This window comes from Astatotilapia calliptera, chromosome 6, assembly GCF_900246225.1.
Source record: "Astatotilapia calliptera chromosome 6, fAstCal1.2, whole genome shotgun sequence".
NCBI lineage: Eukaryota > Metazoa > Chordata > Actinopteri > Cichliformes > Cichlidae > Astatotilapia > Astatotilapia calliptera.
The window spans coordinates 37,508,197-37,523,976 of NC_039307.1; the positions used below are offsets into that span (position 1 = coordinate 37,508,197).

Sequence of the window (15,780 nt, forward strand, 5' to 3'; positions counted from 1 at the left end):
GTCGGTGCATTGGTGGTTCTTTGTGTCCGGGGATGGGCGTCCAGGTACACACCGGCTCACTCCTTGGCGGCCACGTATCGGGGCCTGGAGCCTGGGGCTCGCTCGGGCCACTTCGGAGGTGGGGTGCCCCCGGCCTCTCGGCCTGGGGCTGGGTCACTCAGGCACGGCTGGCTGCCGGCGGAGCTCACGGGCACGTCACTGCAACTCCCCCTGGCTTCTGCTCCGCGGCTGCTGAGTGAGCCCTCATCTGGGACTCTCCTCAGCTCTTTCTGGGACAGTGGCGCGGCTGCCCCTCTGTTGGTCTTCCTTGGTCTCTTGTGTTCTGGGGGCCTCTGGATGTCTGGAGTTTTGATCTCCTCCATACCTGCTTCATGCCCTGGAGGACGGGGCTGTGGCCCCCCCACACCCTCTAGCAGATCATTACATGAAGGAACCTTTTAAAAAAACAAAAAACAAGCGCGTCCATGCTCACAGGTGTACACACGGGTGATCACACCCACAAACTACACCCTTTTTGGCTCCTACCTCAAAGCACACTGTTCTGTTGATCTTATGTGCTGCACAATAATGTTTAATATTTAGTATTTACTGTCATATTCCCATATATCATTGTGATGCTGTTTATTCTATTACTCTTGTTCTCTTCTGCTTGTTTTCTTTTTTCTTTCTCAGCAGGTGATCCAGGTGATTGATATATGCATTTTTTTCCCCTCTGCCCATTCTGTTGGTTTTTGTTTTTTGCCCTTCTCCCCCGTCCCTCTTCTCAGCTGTTTCTCTTTCCCTCTTTCTTTCTCCCCTTCTTTCCCCCAGTCAAGTCTGTCCCGTATTCAGTAAGTGAAAATAAAATAAACAATAAAAGGTGAATCAAATGGACCATTACGGCAAGGCTGGGATGGTCAATTTGGTAAAGTAAATCCGTTGGGCATCTTTCTTTGCCTTTAGACAACAATTCTGATGGCAAAAGAGCCAAACGGGACAGGCAAAAAAAAAAAAAAAAAAAAAAAAGAGCAAACCAGCGGCTGAACAACAGCAGCACGTTTAAGCTTGATAAGCTGTTGTTAGAATGTATTTAATATTACTTTCTACTCGAGGATCTTTTTCTACGTAGCTGACGCTGGTAACTGTGCAGGGGCGGATCTAGCAAAGTTTAGCCAGGGGGGCTGATAGGGCATTAACAGGGAAAAGGGGCACAAAGACATACTTTTCTTTCTTATTCTCATTTAAAATGTCTAGCTTTTAATAAATAATTATCTGACACCCAAAGTTTTAATTTGATGTAAAATGAATAGAAGTCAATTACTGTATATAGTGACTATTAAGTCTAATATATATACCCTAGTAAGCTATAGTACTTTTTCCTTTGGGAAGGTACCATCTGTGCAGTCTGCAATTTTGTTGAAGAAAGATGTTGAATCTATTTAATATTTCTTGAAAAATTATTGATTTCTGTGCATTTTTTTTCACACTACATAAAATTAAGGTTGATTACTATGAAACTTTTTTTTTTTTGCATACAGGTATAACAGAATAGCTTTAGTGTAGTTGTTGTTTTAAACTTGAGTATGAACTTATACAAAATGCAGCAAGATATTTAAAAAGACAGTTTTGTTGATTAACTCATTCACTGCCAGCCATTTTCAAATCAGGTAACTCCCCACTGCCAGGGTTTTTGAGCATTTTTACTCATTTTTGAAGAGCCACTGAAAACTGTGTGTTATGATCATATAAACGCTGAACCTACCAAAATGAAGAACAGACTCTCTTCTTTCATCCAAAAAAAAAAAGCTTGTTTCTACCATTTTCCATTCTTTAGTAATCAGCTGTAGAAGAGAGGTGGGTTCCACCAAAAATGCCTGTTTTGACCAAAAAAAGGGAGAAAACGAGCTTTTTGTGAAAAATACATTTCAAGCAGAAAAGTGCCTTTGACACTAATATTTCTTGCTTTGTGACACCTCTAACATATAAAATAGTTTTTCACTTCTATAAAACAGAAATAACACTGAGAAAGGTTATGTTTTATCAAAACAATTTATTTACAAATATATGAAAAAATAAAATGTACATAGTGAAACATTTATTCACAATGAATAATTCACTTTTGTGTGGTAATCATTATAACACTTTCCGGGATGCAAGGGCACACAACAAGACTTGCACCACATTTTTGTCTCACTGCGCAATCCCTTACGTGCGCAAACCCTGCACCTCCTTGCAGGTCTACTTTTACTGCTGGTGGGCTTCAGTTTTTCAAGTTGGTGCCTGCCTAGGTCACCGTCTAGCCTGCTATCAGGGTCGGTGTTGTAAGGTGCCCTTGGGGTTTTTCTGCCTTTCCAGTCACCTTCCCCTTCAAATCCCACACCTGCCCCCTCCCATTGAAAAACGTAATTGACGTCTATAGACGTCAATGGCAGTCAACGTAAGTTTTTCAATTGACGTCTATAGACGTCAATGGCAGTCAACGTAAGTTTTTCAATTGACGTCTATAGACGTCAATGGCAGTGAATGAGTTAAAAAACACTATATCGGATTCATATCGGTATCGGCAGATATCCGATATCGATATGAATATGATACCGATATGATACCACTTTTTTATGTCCGATACCGATACCGATATCATAAATTTTTATGATATCGGTATCGGTATCGGACATAAAAAAGTGGTATCGTGCCATCTCTAATAGAAATGATCATTTTATTTTCAGTTATTTAATTTGTCTAATTACTTTAGAGCCTCTGAAATGATAGGATTGTGTTTACAAATTACTTTTTTCCCCCTCACATTTTCATGCAATCATTTCGTTCAACCCATTGAATTAAAACTCAAAGTCTGCACTTCAACTGCATTGGAGTAGTTTCATTTTTAATTCATTCTGGTAATGTACAGAAGCAACATTAGAAAATGTGTCTGTATCCAAATATTTATGAACCTGATTGTATATCAAAGCCAGTCAGCTAAATGATATGTGTAAGAAGGCCTACTGAGCGGTATGTAGGGTTGCCAACTCCCTGAAAAATAAATAAGGGACACCTCGTGGCCAGGGCCGGGCAACCCAGTTGTCTTCACCCTTCCCAGTGTGGTAGCTCTTTTTTTTGTGTGTGAAATTATTTTTTAACCATTTGACTTGAATTTGATTTAAGCAGATGCATATTCTTTGTGATATGACCATATAGGAAACAAATCAGATCAGATCATTTAGCCATTTATTTTTAGCTCAAAATGACAACATTAACACATAAAACAGGTCTCTTTCTTAAACAGAAGCCTGTCATACTTAACTTTTGAGAATATAAGTAAATCTTTCTTTAAAAGAACTCTGTCCTGCTTAACTTAAAATTATATAAATTAATAGAAAACAATAGAACGCAAAATATTCTTGTAACAGTGCACATATAGTGCATTTAGTACAATTGGCTTCAGTTGAGGTATTATTTCAGCTTTTCTAATGCTAATCAGCTGCTCCTGTTTGTAAACCCACTTGTTCCCATGATTACGCATCATAACTCATCATCATTATTCATCTATGTATTACTTTTATGTATTAGTGATCTATTTGTTGTAATCATCTATCCTTGCAGTTGTTTATTACACAAAATAAATTATATTATCACACTTCTGGCCACATAGCGCTGATATTCACTGCACATGCCCATATTAACCTTAACCAGAGGGTTTAAAAAAAACAAACCAATGTTTACATACCATATCTGCTTCTGCCGTGGCCTGGTGGACAAAAAATTGGTTAAGGGTTCCCCGAGCTTTCACGCCCCTCATGTTCTTCATGTGCCCACCATTAGAAGCATGCCTATGGAAAAAGTGCACCGGCACACAGTGCAGTGCGCTTTATAGGTGTTATTGTGCATTTTTCCAGCCAGGTGTTTTCCTTTTCCCATTATTCCCTGTACTTTTGCAGCCTCTTTTTTTTCTTTCTTTCTCTGAGCGAACAAACATTGCTGCTCTAATGCTGGGCTTACACTGTGCGATTTTTGGCCCATTTTGAGCCAATTTTTGAGTCGTGCGACCGTTTTGGCGATCGGCCCGATTTTGGCCTTCGTGCGTCGTGCATCGTATACAGGGAGTGCAGAATTATTAGGCAAATGTATGGGGCGCCGTTTGTAAACTGAAACATGCCGAAATTAACAGCAACATTTTTCCACATTTAGCTCTAAATCTTACAAAAACATGTTTTTTTGAGTCATTTTTTTTACAACATTTAGTAAAATATTTGTAACTTTTCATATTTAAAACAGGATTTTAAATGTTAAATCTAAATGCTAAATGTTAAATGTAAATATTATATTTAAATCGAAATGTTAAATGTTAAATCTAAATGTTATATATAAATCTAAATGTTAAATGTTAAATCTAAATGTTATATATAAATCTAAATGTTAAATGTTAAATCTAAATGTTAAATGTTAAATCTAAATGTTAAATGTTAAATCTAAATGTTATATATAAATCTAAATGTTAAATGTTAAATCTAAATGTTATATATAAATCTAAATGTTAAATGTTAAATCTAAATGTTATATATAAATCTAAATGTTAAATGTTAAATCTAAATGTTACGGGAAACTAAATATTTAGCTAATATGCAAATTTATTGTACGGGTCAACGGAAATACCAAAATAAAAGCTTCAAGAAAACCTCCCGCGCTAAAGTGTGCTGGTCGTGGTCAGGTTCTGTGTTTGCGCTCCTCTCACGGTCACTTTTGACTGCCATGAGCTGCTTCGACTATTCCCTACCAGCATGTCCAGCGATTTAGCTGAAAACATTGGAAGAGCCGTTTTGTCGGCCATCCAACGATTCAGCGGTAATGCACCCTAAACCTCACAAATGCCGCAGCACTTGGTAAGTTTATTGTATAGCATTTTGGACGGGTTGATAGCAGTGTTAGCAAAATTAGCAAAGCTAAATTACTTAGCTAGTCCTCAATTATTTCATTTGGTAGGCAGCAGACAGAGATCGAACATCATACAACTCTATTTATTTATTTGGTAGGTAGGTAACAGTCGTTCTTGATGTAAATGTTTCCTTAGGAATCCAGCAATGCACCTGGACCAAGTAGACCTGCTGTCTCCACTGGGATACCATACCGCTCGGTAGGCCTTCTTACACATATCATTTAATTTATTTATCATGAAATTTCCCCTTGTGGGACTAATAAAGGTATGTTATCTTATCTTTGCTGACCGATTTTGATATACAATCAGGTTCATAAATATTTGGATACAGACACATTTTCTAATGTTGCTTCTGTACATTACCAGAATGAATTAAAAATGAAACTACTCCAATGCAGTTGAAGTGCAGACTTTAAGTTTTAATTCAGTGGGTTGGATTAAATGAATGCATAAAAATGTGAGGGGGAAAAATTAATTTGTAAACACAATCCTATCATTTCAGAGGCTCTAAGGTAATTAGACAAATTAAATAACTGAAAATAAAATGATCATTTCTATTACTTTATTCAAAACCCTTTGTTGGCAATGACAGCCTGAAGTCTTGAAGTCATGGACACCACCAGATGCTGGCATTCCTCCTTCAGTTTTCTGTGTAATGGGTAGACAATAGTAAGATGGTCTGAGTCTACAGTTTTTTGTTTTGTTTTGTTTTTTAATGAACAGATAACAGAAACCTTATGGGTGTATTGTAATGCATAGGTGTCTATCTGTATCTGTGTTTGAATTCATTTCAGGTTCCTCTTCCATCAGTTCCTCAAGCTCATGCTACGCGCTCACATTTTGTGAGAAAAAACAAGACCTGCAAACACTATACAAAAGATGTTGTGTGCTTGCCCTTGTCTTCAGCATCAACGTTTCTCATACCGAGAGGAGATTCACAAGCAAAACTAGCACAAGATGGCCTTATTGGGAAGATCTCCTTTACATCTGACTGGTCTGAAGCACAACTTAGAGAAGAAATCGCAGCAATCTTCAGAAGAACATTTGCACTGTAAACTAGCCAGACATTCCCTTTTGAGTATTTGAGTACAATTAGAGGATGTAAACGACTAATGAAACCAAATGTTTTTAGCAGTTTTCTTTGGGGTGGCCAAGAAGTTGGCTCGATTTGTTCCACCACCTGCCTCTATATAATGGCAGGGATACAAACACCTGCACAGGTAAACATTTTATATTGCAGTGCAGAAATATTTATTGTCTAAAAAGTGAGTCTGTTCCCTTAACGTAATTTTCTTAATTAATTAATATTGCACTTTTAGCAGGTGTAAACAGTTTTTAGTGCAGCCATGTGTCTCTGTGTTACCAGTGATTTGGTGCAACTGTATTTGATTTTATGTAGAACATGCTTTCTTTTCCCTCAGGAGGAACCAGAAGAGCTGTCTGACAGTGACTTTGAAAGTCCAGTCTGCCGGAGAAGACGAGGTATGTGACGTGAATGAAAACCTAGTGAGGTTCTAAGCTCAATGACCAGTTAGATTTTGTTACTGCAGTGCGTAATAATTCCTGGGGGGTTTGTTTGATGAGAGCATCATTAATTTGTCCGATTGGGGCGATCGTGGCTCAAGAGTTGGGAGTTTGCCTTGTAATCGGAAGGTTGCCGGTTCGAGCCCCGGCTCGGACAGTCTCGGTCGTTGTGTCCTTGGGCAAGACACTTCACCTACTGCCTACTGGTGTTGGCCAGAAGGGCCGATGGCGCGATATGGCAGTTTCGCTTCTGTCAGTCCTCCCCAGGGCAGCTGTGGCTACAACTGTAGCTTGCCTCCACCAGTGTGTGAATGTGTGTGTGAATGGGTGGATGACTGGGTGTGTAAAGCGCTTTGGGGTCCTTAGGGGGGACTAGTAAAAGCGCTAGAGAATTGCGAGAAAGCAAATTGTTGGTTAAGGTTTTTAAGGAAGCAGCACTTCGTGATTTATACAGGCACTTGCATCCACATACCGTCCATTACACTAGATTCGATTCGTTAACTAAAACAAGGATTGATAGATTCTACATATCACATAATGTTCAAGGTCTGAAATATGACACTCTTTTAACAGACTTTTCTGATCATATGGTGGTTATAGCAACAGTATCTTGTTGTCCCCATGAATTTTTGAACTATTGGAAATTGAATACATCCTTGTTAGCAGACGAGTTGCTTGTGTCCGAAGTTAAATCTGAAATTAAGAAAATATGACATCTTAAGATTTTTACTACTTCTTTCTCGGAACTTTGGGAGCTTCTTAAACAACGTATGTGTCAATTTTTTTAATTTAAAGCGAGAGCATTAAACCATGCAAAGAATGTAAAATATAATGAAGATGTGAGTAGATATATATATTTAAGAAATAAGGAGGAGGAGGAAGAGGAGGAGGAAAATCAACTGATGTCTCTTAAAGAGGACATTGATCGGGTCAATAGAGAAGTTTTATTTAATATGTTGCGACGTACTGACTTTCACGGGAACAGTGATTATATGATTTTTAATAATCAAAAGAAAAGTCGAAATGATTTTATTGCCTCAATTAAAGATAAACATGGAAAGTCAGTTTTTAAAGAAGAGCGGAAAAGACAAGTAATTAGAGATTATTGTTCGGAGATGTTTTCATCCATAGTTACAAACAGCGACGCTATTAACAATTTTTTGAGTGAGGTTGAACCATTAGATTCTGTCATTTATGAAACTTTGATTGGAAAAATTAAAAGAGAGGAAGTGGAGTCAGTAATTAACCAACTTAGTACCGATAAAACACCTGGTCTGGATGGACTCCCCTCTGAATTTTACAAAATTGTGAGTAAAGAACTGTCTGAATTGTTAACTCAGTATTTTAATGAAGGAATAGAAAGAGAAACAATGGGTAAATCGTTTTATGAGGGAGTTATGTGTTTATTATATAAGAAAGGTGATAGAGAAGATATTAACAATTATAGGCAACTGACAATAATGAATGTAGATTATAAGATTTTTGCTAAAATAATTATGTCTAGACTAGAAGATGTATTAGATATTATCATTGAAAAAGAACAAACATGCGCAATTAAGGGATGATTGATGTGGGATAACTTAAGTATGTTAAGAGAAATTATTCATAATGGAAAGGATTCAGAACTCTGCATTTAAGGCTTAGATCAAAGGAGGGCTTTTGATTCTGTTTCCCACTCCTATTTATGGAAAGTAATGAAAGCTTATAATTTCCCGGACCAATTTATTTCTATTATTCAATTGATGTATAAAAAGTCCTTAGTGCAAGTTAAGGTAAATGGAAAGCTCTCATCCCCTTTTAGCGCTGAGTGCGGGGTTAAACAAGGATGTCCTTTGAGTGCTGCGTTATATAAGATAAGATAAGATAAGATAAGATAACCTTTATTAGTCCCACACGTGGGAAATTTGTTTTGTCACAGCAGGAGTGGACAGTGCAAAAGTTATGAGGCAAAAATTAGAATATATGTCCTTGCCATTAACCCCTTACTGAAAAGGATCTAAAAGGATAAAAAGTCCCTAGTGCAAGTTAAGTTAAATGGAAAGCTCTCATCCCCTTTTAGTGCTGAGTGCGGGGTTAAACAAGGATGTCCCTTGAGTGCTGCGTTATATGTCCTTGCAATTAATCCCTTATTGAAAAGGATAAATGATGACAAACTGATTAAGGGATACGTCCTTGACAAATCCCATAAAATCGCAGCTTTGGCGTATGCAGATGACGTGACGGTGATAATCAGAAACCAAAACGAACTGTCTTCAGTTATGGAGATATTACACCACTACGAACAGGCATCAGGTGCCAAGCTGAACCAAGACAAAACTGAAGGGGTGTGGCTTGGACATCAGACCAGACAACCTAAAATGACGATCTCTCTTTGTAGGGAGATTAAAATTTTGGGTATATGGATTGATAATACTGACTCTAGTTTACTAAAGTGGAATAAGAAAGAAAATGAAATTAAAATGGAAATTATAAAATGGGAAAATAAAGATACAAATTATAAAACAGGTATTAATATTGTAAAAACACACATAATTTCAAAACTTCTTTTCCTTGACACAATTTTTCCTCCTCCGAGAACAACTGTAATGAAAATAAGTAAGATGTGCATTAAATTTATCTGGGGATCCAATCGAGAAGTGACTAAGAGGAAATTTATGTACAAGAGTAGGAAGCACGGGGGTTTGGGAGCCCCAGACTTAGAGATTGTTTTGCGAATTCCTTTTATTAAAATTATTCAAAGCGCAATTTCTCGGGGTGCCCCGTGGGTTCGAGGGAAAGAAGAATTGTGGCAAAAGAAAAGAGGCAGGGCCAGAGCGGGCGTTCCATACCACAGACTTATGTTTGGTGACTTATCAAGTCAATGGGAACAATATAGTTTAAATATTCTCCAAGATAATACGAAAAATATCTATAAAAAAATTAATGGAATCAAAAATGAAGGTTTAATTCAATACAAGTATGCAAATGAAGATGAAAACCTTTCAATAGTTAAAAATATACATGACAAATTATTATCTGAAAACATGAGAGACGTGGTATGGCTCATCTGGCTCGGGCGCCTCCCTGTGAGAGCAGTGGTACAATGGAGTTGTTTTGTTACCACCATGAAATGTCCTATGACAGACTGTGATGAAGATGAGACCCTAGAACATCTTCTATTGGATTGTTATAGGACAACTGAGATAAGACAGAAGATGACAGAGATTGGCTATGACGTTGATGTTAATATCAAAGCAGTTAAATATGGTTTGTTTAAAGAAAAAATGGGTGAAGACAAAAGGAGACTCTTTTGGTTAGTAATGTGTGTAATAAACACACATATTTGGAAAACCCGTGCCAAAGGAGTACTTGAACAAAAGATGATAAGTAGTGATGTGGTGAGTAAACATATCATTACAGACCTGCGGAGAAGACGAACAATGGACCTGAAACTTGGGAAAGTTTTCCCCTGGAACGAATTGAAACTGTAAATTTTGTGAGCGTTGTGTGGACTCAGATGCTAGACTTTCCTCCTTGTTTCTCCTTTTTTGTATGTGTTCATGGTTTTGTATATGTAATTGTATGTGTATGTACATTTTATATGTAGATTTGTTTACTTTAAATAAAGATTTAAAAAAAATAAAATAAAAGCGCTATACAAAAACAGGCCATTTACCATTTTAACGTTTACGGATTATCACAGGTGATTAAAGCCAAGGAGGAATTTGTGCCCAACTTTCACTTGAACTAATATAAGGATATATAAAGGCTCTGTTAACATTATGAAGCAAGTCATGCTGACCTTCTTTCCTTTGTTCAGTGCATCATGCGTTGTCTACAACACCAGGTGAAAGTGAGGCCAAGCATCAGGAAACAGAGAGCTGCATTCAAGAGAGTGAAAATGAGGGACAGCAGATGTTTCCATATAATGTGGCAGAATTTGTGTAAGCTGTTGTCTAGGGGTTAAAGAAATCCTTCATTTTAGATGTTGTTTAGGACAGCGGTCCCCAACCTTTTTTGCGCCACGGACTGGTTTATGCCCGACAAAATTTTCATGCACCAGCCTTTAAGGTGTCGCGGATAAATAAAACAAAATAAAACTAGTACCTGTACCGATAAAAAGAAGATTTATTCATAACACACATGAAAAGACCAAGGAAAACAGAGTTAACGATAACAAAATAACACTGAAAACCGATAAAAACCCTGAAAACTATACATTTCACACCTGAGCCTCAACTCTCGCGGCCTGGTACCAAACGACTCACGGACCGGTACCGGTCCGAGGCCCAGGGGTTGGGGACCGCTGGTTTAGGATATTGTTTTGATGCAGGTTTCCAATTTGCATGTTTGGGGGTTTTTTTGCTGAATGACTGCAACTTAAGGATTTACATTTAATTTTTTTTTTTTAATGATGTAGTGTGAGAAATTCTTCAAGGCTGACAGGTTTTATGATTTCTAATATCTCTTATCTACTTAGCCCTATTTTTCTGGAGGAAGATGAAGCTCTTGAAGAGGCAATTCAGCGTAGCCTCCTAGAAGAGTCTGATAAACAAAGTGAAGTTCATATTTCAAGGTAAGATTTGAAAGTAACCTTTGATAATTGAATATCTTATTTGCATCTTTACTTGCATCATTTTTTTTGCAGTTACACAATTACAAAGGTAATTGCTCATTTCTGACTAATTTAATATGGACTATCACAACATAATTATCTGTTGTAACTCTGTGCACTTGAGTGAAATGTACAGCAAATTTCCATTTTTCCCCGAGATCTGTTTGTCATTGTCCCATTTTTATATAGGTCTTTTAAGAAACTCAGCAAAGAAGAAATTGAAGGTCTTCTTAGAGCTCATAGTGAGAAAGTCATTACACCAGGAACAAGACAACTCCATATCAGTCGAGCCAATGTGTGGTCAACTGCTTTGCGTCAGTTCAAGAGACCCAAGTTTGCAGAAAGCTGTGAGATGCTTTATGTCACATTTGCAAGCGATGAACATGATACAGAGGAAGATGCTGCTGACCTTGGGGGGCCAAGGCGGGAGTTTTTCCGTTTACTGGTGAAGGCCATCTTTCAGGAGAGTGGTGCTTTTGAAGGTAATATGATTTCATAGATAAACTAACTTACTTACTCAAGGCATAAAGGCTTGTTGACGACACTCGTTTTTATAATGTTACAAACGCAACAACCACCTGATCTGAACATTGTTTGACAGAACATTAACAAGTTAATAAATGACTACAGATAATAAATCTGTTATGTTCTGTGTGTCTGAAACAGTAAAAAAAAAAAAGTAATACATTTTTATCTGTCAATCTCAAGATATCAGTTGGGGTCTGTACAGAATATACTTTTTTTGTGTGTTATTTTTCAGCTACACCAAATGGATGCACACTGAAATTTAACATCCTACACTTGCCACCGGGAGCAGCAAGATTCCAGCCATAGGTTTTCAACCAGCTCCTAAAATAACATTCATTCACGATGAAAGCAAACATCTCCCGATTGCACACACATGTGCAAATGAGCTTCAGCTTTTTGTGAATGAAACAACAATGGCTGATGATGATGCTTTTCATTACTGCTTCTTAGTAGCACTCATGAATGGAGCTTTATTCAGCACCATCTAAACATGTTCCAAAAAAGTGAAATTAAAATGGTGGGTTTGTTAACTCTAATCCTGTTCATTAATTGTAGTTTCAAGTAACTTTGCTTCATACAAGAAAGTTGAAATCAATTCTGACTGCATTTAATGTTGAAATGTAATAATTTTCAAAGCTTCAATAGATTTATAAAAATGCTAACTCTGTATTTTCAACGACAAATCAATAAAGTCACTGGTGTAATACAATTAATAATTTTATTAAGCTTTTTCTTTTTTTAAACAAGGACATTTCAAAACAGTTTATGCACAGAGTATACTAAACATGCTTTGTAGAACAGGCTAGGATTACTTAGACATCTAACAGCAACATTTATTAAGACTATTGCAACTTTACAATGATTAAAACAATACTGTAGATAATCTTGTGAATTGGTTTAAAGACTGACTGTTCCGTGTTGATAAATTTCACTGTTATACTGTATTACACTGTTACAGTGTGAATTTGATCTTTACTGCAATCTGAATAACTGGTTTTACCCATAAACTAAAAGTGGTTGTAGCCTTCTGAATAGCCTATGAGTCACTGTCAGTCATTAACTCTGAGTCCTTATGTGGCAGGAGGCATCACTGCTAGAGGGGAGGGGCTTCTGCAGTAGTACAAAAACTGCATTTGCTGTACAGCATTTAAGAATACTAAGTGTCATCACTCTTTAGAACATCGCTGGTATCCTGTGGTTGAGGTCACACATTTACAAGTTTGTTAAAAATATACTGCTGTGTTCGCTGAAACAATGTTTTACCATTATTGTTGTCTTCTTCAAAAGGGTGAATGCTTGTATATAGCTCTTGTAAATCACTGTCATTTAATGGGACAAACCTACTTTCAGAGTTTGACAAGGAGGGTATGGAGACCTCTGCTGTAGAAAGTTCTGGGTTGTGACGATGAGACACATGAGTTCCGCAGGCAAAAAGCTGGATGGGAGTTCTATTACCTTCAGTGGAAATAGAGTGATTGTTATATCCAGCTTTGAATTCCTTCAAAGTGCGGTTGATTCGTGGTAGAAACACATAATGAAGGGAAAATAGGTCTGTTGCATTTTCTAAGTCTAGGATACCAAGTGATTCCAATTCATAAAATATAGGTGCCTAAATGTGGCTACAGTTGTTGTTTAAGTCTCAGTTGAAACGCTCAACCCTCTGGTTGTGCACAGAACTTCCCATTAAGACAGAGCTTTCACCCCTGCTTGCTCGCATGTCCTCCCAAATCTGAGCATGCAGGGGTCTGCCAAATTGTCCAACAGCTGCAGTAAAGAGGGCTTTCACAGTCTCAGCTCGATTATTGCTGGAGCACTGAAGAAACATCAACATCCTGCTGTATCCATCTATTGCACCATGAACAACAAACTTCCAACGAATCAGTTTGTGATTTCCATCTATGTGCCATATGAAATTTGGATGAGGCACAGAATATACTCGCCGAGCAACTGCAGTTCTCGGCAAGTATGGATAGAACACCAGCCGAGTCCACCCTCCGCAGTGACTCTCTTACGCGCCATCTTTGAACCACTATGTTTTTGGAACGCAGATGACCCATCAGCATCACTCCTCCAACATTTGGATGTTCAGTTTTTATCTGGGACACTATCTGATCTAACTCATGGTCACTGATTACATTGAATTTTGACTCTGAGATATTGTAGTCTTGCAGTAACTTATACAGAGTGGGCCTGGAGATGGAAAGGATAGATGCAGCTTCAGTAAAAGATGTTTTCAGGGAAAGAACATTTTCCAATTCCTCTTTGGAAATCTGAAGCCTTCCTTGGTAACCATCCTAGAACACGGCACAGAAAATCTCAATGAGTGCAATTGTACTGTGACAGATTAGCTAGAGAGTAATATTTTATCAATAGTTTTAAAATATGAAAGTGAGCAATCAAAAGACACTTCACAGCAAAAACAGTAATAAAATATGACGTAAAACTTGTGAATGTTGTTGGTGGTGATGTGACACTGCTAGTGATGGACCCCTAAGAAGATGAAATGTATGTAGAATCAGAATCATTACTTTGACAGGATTTAATTTAAGGTCACATATTACACCAAAGAAAAAACAAAAATCAGTCAGCTAAATGATATGTGTAAGAAGGCCTACCGAGCAGTATGGTATCCCAGTGGAGACGGCAGGTCTACTTGGTCCAGGTGCATTGCTGGATTCCTAAGGAAACATTTACATCAAGAACGACTGTTACCTACCTACCAAATAAATAAATAGAGTTGTATGATGTTCGATCTCTGTCTGCTGCCTACCAAATGAAATAATTGAGGACTAGCTAAGTAATTTAGCTTTGCTAATTTTGCTAACACTGCTATCAACCCGTCCAAAATGCTATACAATAAACTTACCAAGTGCTGCGGCGTTTGTGAGGTCGAGGGTGCACTACTGCTGAATCGTTGGATGGCCGACAAAACAGCTCTTCCAATGTTTTCAGCTAAATCGCTGGACATGCTCGTAGGGAATAGTCGAAGCAGCTCATGGCAGTCAAAAGTGACCGTGAGAGGAGCGCAAACACAGAACCTGACCACGACCAGCACACTTTAGCGCGGGAGGTTTTCTTGAAGCTTTTATTTTGGTATTTCCGTTGACCCGTACAATAAATTTGCATATTAGCTAAATATTTAGTTTCCCGTAACATTTAGATTTAACATTTAACATTTAGATTTATATATAACATTTAGATTTAACATTTAACATTTAGATTTAACATTTAGATTTAACATTTAACATTTAGATTTATATATAATATTTAGATTTAACATTTAACATTTAGATTTATATATAACATTTAGATTTAACATTTAACATTTAGATTTATATATAACATTTAGATTTATCATTTAACATTTAGATTTATATATAACATTTAGATTTAACATTTAAAATCCTGTTTTAAATATGAAAAGTTACAAATATTTTACCAAATGTTGTAAAAAATGACTCGAAAAAACATGTTTTTGTAAGATTTAGAGCTAAATATAGAAAAATGTTGCTGTTAATTTCGGCATGTTTCAGTTTACAAACGGCGCACCATACAAATGAGTATTTTGTCCACATCATCCTCTTCATGCATGTTCGTTTGACCTGAAGAGGCCTCTTCAGGTCAAACGAACACTGCAGCATCACTGAGAGTTAAAAACTGTCTAAATTCTTTTATCTTTAATAAAACGATCAGCATTGCTGCTTTACCAGGTGTAACTATGAAGTTTAACTTCCAGGCATTCATGAAAACAAAATGTATTACATTTAACGGAGTTAGAAGTTAGCAGGAAGCTAGCGGAAGTTAGCTCGCTAGTTTCGCTAGTTACCTAAACATGATATTGCATGTTCTGACTGAGAGATTTCTGAAAAAAATCAAACGTACAGCTCTGCTATCACTTCCAACATAAATGAAGACAGGAAACTAAACAGCAGTGACGTTTGTAGGGTTACTGAAGTTGGGCTAGCTGGTATATAATGATGTGCTACGTGATCGCTAGCGACACAGCTATGTTAGCATAACATAAAGAGTGAAGCTGGAGGACGAACACTAACACTTTTCCATTTATAAAAGTTAACGTGAAGGTTCCTCATGGTTAGAGACAAATGCAATCGCATGGCAGGATGCTGTAAACGGACCAAACTTCAGTCAGGAGAACAACTGAGATAATCCATCCACAATACGAGGTTAGTCATTAATATACTGCAACAACATGGGAATAGAGCAG

At 37.4% G+C, this 15,780-nt stretch overlaps 1 long non-coding RNA gene across 1 annotated transcript; it reads left to right on the forward strand.

Moving 5' to 3' along the window:
• Positions 1-6,243: 6,243 nt before the first annotated feature.
• Positions 6,244-10,957, forward strand: LOC113024739 (uncharacterized). Its single transcript, XR_003272703.1, has 3 exons — positions 6,244-6,391; positions 10,233-10,356; positions 10,893-10,957. It is a non-coding gene; the product is annotated as an uncharacterized LOC113024739 (long non-coding RNA).
• The last annotated feature ends 4,823 nt before the right edge of the window (positions 10,958-15,780 follow it).